The sequence below is a fragment of the Mycteria americana genome, chromosome 1 (assembly GCF_035582795.1).
Source record: "Mycteria americana isolate JAX WOST 10 ecotype Jacksonville Zoo and Gardens chromosome 1, USCA_MyAme_1.0, whole genome shotgun sequence".
Lineage (NCBI taxonomy): Eukaryota > Metazoa > Chordata > Aves > Ciconiiformes > Ciconiidae > Mycteria > Mycteria americana.
This window is the reverse complement of record NC_134365.1, coordinates 137873999-137880594: the sequence shown is the minus strand read 5'-3', so window position 1 is coordinate 137880594 and position 6596 is coordinate 137873999.

Below are 6596 nucleotides of genomic sequence, written 5' to 3'. Positions count from 1 at the left end.
GCCATTAACCATCACCCTTTCAGCTCTATTTAGCCAGTTTCCTACCAAATTTGTGGCCCACCTGCCAAGTCCGTATCTTACCAGTTTGTCAACAAGGCTGTTGGGGTAGGCTGTGTCACCTTGTGAAATATCAAGGTTTGACAGCCACAGCTCTCCCTGCACCCACTAAGCACGTTGTTCCAGCTCAGGAGGCAATGAGGTTGGTTATGCACTGTTTACTCTTGGTAAATCTGACTTGGTTTGTCCCAGCCACCTTCTTGCCCTTCACATCTAAGCAAACAGCTTCCATGAGGACATGTTATATACTGTTCCCAGGGTGTGCTCACCAGTCTGCAGTTTCCTGGTTTGTTCTTCTCACAGATGGGAATAATACTTCTCCTCCTCCTGTTGTCCAGGACCTTCCTCTGGTTTCTACGACCTTTCAAAAATGATAGAGTGGCTTTGCAATGACATCAGCAAGCTCTCTTAGCACCCTCAAATACATCCCCACAGGTCCACAGACTTTTTTTTTATATTTATCTCAAATTTGTACAGACAGTCCCCAGTCAACTTGATACTACTATTGGTGGTGTGCCATTTCATCCTTGCTCTTTGGCACAAAGCCAATGCTGGTGGCTACACACATACACAGGTCTGTCATGAACACCTTCCTTAAAACCCGGGTAGAATATTGCCAAGGCATTTTGTGGTTTGCTTAAATCTTCAGCGACTGAAATCAGCCATGTATGTGAAAATAATCAGTTCTCATTGACAATAAAACTAGCTTCCAAGTTTGTGTAAAAAAATCTAAAGTGATTTGAAGGTGATCCAAAAAAGCCTTAAAAATTATTTTTGTTTTTAATCTCATGGTCGTTTGATACCTGACTGATACTTTGATTGCTTGGCAATAATTGAAGATATTCTTTCATACCTGATACATATATTACAAATTTATATAATTTATATTGTTAGCTTTACTTGTCTAGGTAAGTGACCACTGCTTAAGAAATACTGCAAAACCTCAGGGATCTAAAGACACAGTATCAGGATAATAAACTGTGCATTTTACATATATTAAGTCCACACTGCTTTCAGAGCAAGCTCAGGTTACAAAAACAGTAAAGTAGCACTCATACAATATGAGATTACTAGACTACTTCCTTTAAGGGACGTGGCCCTGCGTACTAAAAGTCTGTAAGGCAGGTCTGGCTCTCAGCTGCAGCTTTGTGCCACCAAGTGCAGGGCTGACGAGACCTTCAAACAAGAAAGTAGGTTTTTACCTATTCCTCCAAGATGTACTGTTTGCGTAACGTTAGCAACAATCAAAAGCAGACACAGAATAGTCCAGTTTGAATGAGACCTTCAGGGGGTCATCGAATTCAACCTCCTACTCAAAGCATAGGTCCAACTATGGGCAACTGCATCACAACATGAACAAGTAGGAATGCAATTTGTCACCCTATGGAATAATATCCCATTTCAAATAGAAGTCATCTGGTACATTATAAATAAATGACTAATCCTAAACCAGAGTAATGAAATGCATGTTTAAACACACTTCAGTGATAATATTTTATGGGACTTGAGGCTAGTCCACTAATATCCCCTTCATAAACAATGAATTATTGTGGCATGCCCCCAAAAAGTAGTTTTGATTTTATATCCTGCATACAAAAAGTTCTGACCCTCAGTAATTTTTAATTGCACAGAAAAAAGAATGAGGGAACAAGAGAGCTTTTGGGGGGAAAGATAAGTTTGCTGTATGTAGTGAAATTAGACTGCCACTTAACATACAAAACAGTAAGTATAGTATTGCAAAGATTTCACATGTCTTGTAACGTGAGGAAAAATACACAATACCAAACAGATCATTTTCACTGAAAAGTGAGGGCTGAAATGCAGGATAATTTAAACCACCGTTTTAAATTAAGTTTTAAAATTAGCAGGCAGGAAAGCTTAAGACTATTAGAACTATTTTGCATGTGTACTTGAGTCGTCTCCTTCACTGGTTTCCATTACACCAGGATCACGAAACAGTTCCATCCCTTAGCCGAAATATGACTTGCTAAAATGAATACCAAGAGGATGCATCATAAATATCTATATTTAAATACCGTGGTTTAATGGAAATGTGTTCTGATTTTTTATGTTTACATTTTTATCATATTAAAATAAATTGCTTGTCTCATTTCAGATAGTTTTTTATTCACTGTTTGTGTTAGAGTCACCTTAATCATAAATTGTAAACACCAAGGTAGTGCTTTGCAACTGATTTAATTAACTAAAATGTATTTCGAGCGTGGCGGATAGGAAAAAGGTCAGTTTATCAAAACATTCAAACTTAAAAATGTTATGGTTCACTAGCAAGGCTAATATAATTTGTAAGAAACACGAGATGATTGGTTTTGCACATCTACCCACACCTTGGAAGTTTTAGAATTAGTAGCTCTCACCCTCTACATCTACTTTATATGGAAGAGGAAAGAAAATTTGTATTATTCCAAATTCTGGGTTGTTTCAGAGCTCTGAATGAACAGCCTACTGAGCTGAAATAGTTCACCTGAAACAAAGGAAATAGCTCTCTCTGAACCTGTGGGAGACAACGCCTGTAAAAGGTCTGGTATTTCTACGAAATGAAGTGGTGTTTGGCCATCTTTTGTACAGTGACCGCCACCAAAGCCTGCTGCGGTGTCCGCACCCCACTAGGCATGCCCCTGGGGCAGGGCTGGAGGGAGATGATGGAGTCTTTCCTCAGAGACGGTCCATGTGGCAGAATGGCAGTAATCTCGTCCTGCAACAGCTTACCCTGACTGACATGTGCCCACCACCCTGAGGCCTTTGCCTGACACCTCTCCTGCCCACCTCGACCCCATTTTCTGCCCTGCTAGTTGCCCAGCCCCTGACCCTATTACTTTCCCCGCACCCTCACACATGGCTGTACAAGGCCCCTTCTTCCCTGCCCCACCCCAAGCCTCCGCCCGCTGCCCCACTAGCTGTCCCTGCTTTGCTCTCTAACCAGCCACCGTACTAGCTGCCCAGGCCCCTGCCTGCTGCCCCACCACCTCCACCAGCTGACAAGGCCCCTGCCTGCCCTCCCCAGCCAGCTGCTGGGCCACCCTTCCCTGCTTCACACCCTGCTATGGCTCGGCTCGCACCCCCACCAAGCCCCTGTCTGCCACCACACCGGATGCCCCAGTCCTTGCTTCCCACCCCAAAGCTACACCTTTCTTTCTACCCCAGTAGCTTCACAGAACCCTGCCAACTGCCTTACCTGCTGCCCAGGACCATGTTAGTCTCCCCACCAGCTGCCCAAGCCTCTGCTTAGGGCTGCACAAGGCCCTGCCTTTGCCCCCGCAGAGCCCCTGCCTGCTGCAGGCAGCTACTCCTGTAGTTCCCTGTTCTTCTGTCCCATCTCCCCAACCCTACCCCGCTCCCTGCTGTCCTGCCTTCCCCACCAGACCTGTCACTATCCCTGCTCTCTCCCAGCCCACCCACCCCACCCTACCATCTTGTCCTGGTCCCTCTACATCCACCCCCACCACCCCAGCCTACACCTGCTGGGTCGCGTTGTTGAGGATATGGAGCCAAGCCATAGTGGCAAGCACTTCCCAACACGTTTGCTTACTTCATCTGGGTGGAGGACATGTTTCTACTTGGTCGCGAGTCAGGAGCTCCACCTCGACGGCATTTCTGAGGCAGGAGCCGTGCTTCCAACATGGCTGTTTCCCCAGCCACCATAGCTTAGTCACGTTCTTCTCCAAGCTTGTCCTGTCACAACTGCTGTCCCTTTCCCTCTTAGTTTTCCAGCTGCTCACTCTTCTGAAGATAAAGGTTACCAAGAGGGAAGGAGCCAGAGTACCCTGCAGCTTGCATGCTGCATTACAGCCTACCATTAGAAAATGCTCATCAGTGAGCATCACATCCAAACCACTTTGCCAGAGAAGGAAACAGAAGCAGCCAGCTAATGCTAAGGAAAGTACCTCTAGCCTCCAGGATGTCCTGGCCCCTTTTGCTTGTCCCTTGCTGAGTATGGTTCTGATAAACTGTCTCACAACAGCCCTCTTTCTGAAAGACAGGATGGTTTCTAAGACTTTAAAGATCTGTCATGTATCTGTTTTATATTTGTCACTGTGTTACGGAAAGCAAAGAAAATGCAAATATTCTCAGTACAAGCACAACTGTTCAGAACACAAGACACAAATTTCAAGTGTGGAAAAATAATCAAAGATCCCTAGATCCTTCATGACTCTTCAAATCCTACGGAACAAATGTTTACAGCTAATTCCATATGGCCTTTTATTTTCTTCCAGGGAGAAATTAGATTACACAGTTGAAGGAATTGAGCTCCATCCAGCAAAGAGGGAGGATACCATACCTCGCAATTCTCTGGGTAGGCAGAAATTTGTACACAGCACAGGTCACTCTCTGCACTTTCTGCACCGAAGGATCATCCCTTCAGCACAACGGAGTGGTTAGTGCAAGCACATGCTGACTCAGCACAAAAGAGTCCGCTCACAGGGGAAGGGCAGCCTGGGGAGCGAAAAAGCAGTGCAACACAAACACATTTTATTCCTGGAACTGTAACCTCGTTTAAAAAAAAGAAAAAACGTTGAACATTTCATTTGGCATAATTTCAGCTGTTGTAATCTCTTTTCCACAAGAGGAAAAAGAAAAGCATTGTGCAGTGGATCTGGACAGGAAGTAGTTTCGCTGTCAAGATTTTTTTTGGAGTTTGAAATTGTTTTCTATCTCAAATTGTAATGAGAAGTCAAAATCTGGAAAACATTTTTTTAAACTTGAGCCAGAGCACTCCAGTAATGAAGTGGCTTATATATGCTGCAATGTAAGCAGCTGCTCCCTCAAAGGCTGAGTACACAGTATTCTGTTTCAGAGAAACCAAGGGATGTAACAATTTTATAGGCTTTTTCAAGTCTTGTAAGTGTTTCTCTTAACCTATACCTTTAACCTTCTATTGCACCCTTAGAACTAGGTCGTGTGCTTGCCACAGGTCCACAGACAACAAGGCAGAAGGCATGCTGTTAGATCACAAGGTGATCCAGTATGTCATCTACTATGCAAGGACATATCCAGAGACATCGAGTTCCTAAATTTAACAGAATACTGTTTTCAGCTAATTACTTTAGAAAGAAGAGTATGTGTTTTTTCCCATATCAAGAAAACAAATTTTTAACTGTTATAGATATTTATAATTAAGTTTAATAAATCTTGTAGGCATTTACTATTTATTTCATAATTTGTATTTGATATATATCTTCCTATATTTTTTAATACTGTTTATTAACAAATAGGTGTTGCAAGGTACAGTTTATAGAACATAAGGTTCTAATATTTAAATGAAATTACATATTGTGATAAATCCTTTTGTCTCTACTCATTTCTTGGTGTGCACCCATGGCACAACTTTGTCAACCCCAGAGGTTGTTTTGCTAGTGTTTCTACAAGTAGTAATGGAAGTACTTGGCCTTTTTTCTAAGCCACCCTAAGTGTAGACTGCAGTCACTCCATGTGGCTTCAGCTGATATTCTCTGGGCTCTCAGTGGTCACAGTGTTAGAGCTGATGTGGATTAGAAACCTAGTCTCACACGAGCAATGTTATCAGTCCTGGCAGTTCAGGTAATTGCTCAGATTAATTCAAGCAGCAGTTAGTTAAGAAATTTTGTAAAGATCACACAGTGACAACCCCAGAAAAAGGACCTGCAAATAATGCTTTAAAATAAAGTAGCTGAAATTCCATCTCACCCATCCTTTTTTCTGGCCTCCAGTACCCCTGTGAGCTCCATGAACTTCAGTGGGTTGGAGCTAAAGATCGGATGTTTCCCAGCGTGAGGAAACCAAACCACATGCTGTTACAGAAAGCAGGAGTTTTTACTGCTCTGCTGTGGGAATAACAAGTTTTTTACATTTTCTATCAAACCTAATATTTTAATTGCAAAGACAGCTTCTCTAAGCTATGTCGAACTAACTCCTAACTTCACGCTAGTTACTCCAACGGTCAGTCAGGGCAAGTACCTACCCTGTAATGCCTGAAAAATTTCCTAAAGTGGGGCGGATACTCCTCCTTTACCCCACATCACAGCAGACATCTCAATAGAAAGACTTCAGCCCCAACTCTTCCTTTATCTACCCCAAGCTCATATCCCCTTTAGATGTCATGTCATGTCATGGCAAGGTTGCCTTTAAGCTGACTCACCAGTGGCACCAACATACACTGCTCTGTCTAAAAGGGAGTTGGTGGAAGGTGTAAGTAGGCATCCTGTCCACAGGCAGGGTAGCCAGATTCCCATGGCGGAGTACTGGGTAAAGCCCCCCTTTTCCTCTTCAGACTGTTCTACTAGATATTTGTTACTTTCTGGGTTCTGGTAGGATTCAGTGGATAGATTGAGTGGGTGTGATGAGTGTCATGCAAATTTTGTCTCTCTGCTGGGCTCTCTGTAGTGAGCAGGGACATAACAAGGTGGGTAGCTTAGCACAACACCTCCCTTTGGAGCTCCAGACCATACAAGGCAAAGGACGTGACCTACTTTCTTCACAGTTGGGTAAGATAACCTGAAACCATACTAAACTTTGTAGAAATATGATGGATCTCATCCTTCTTG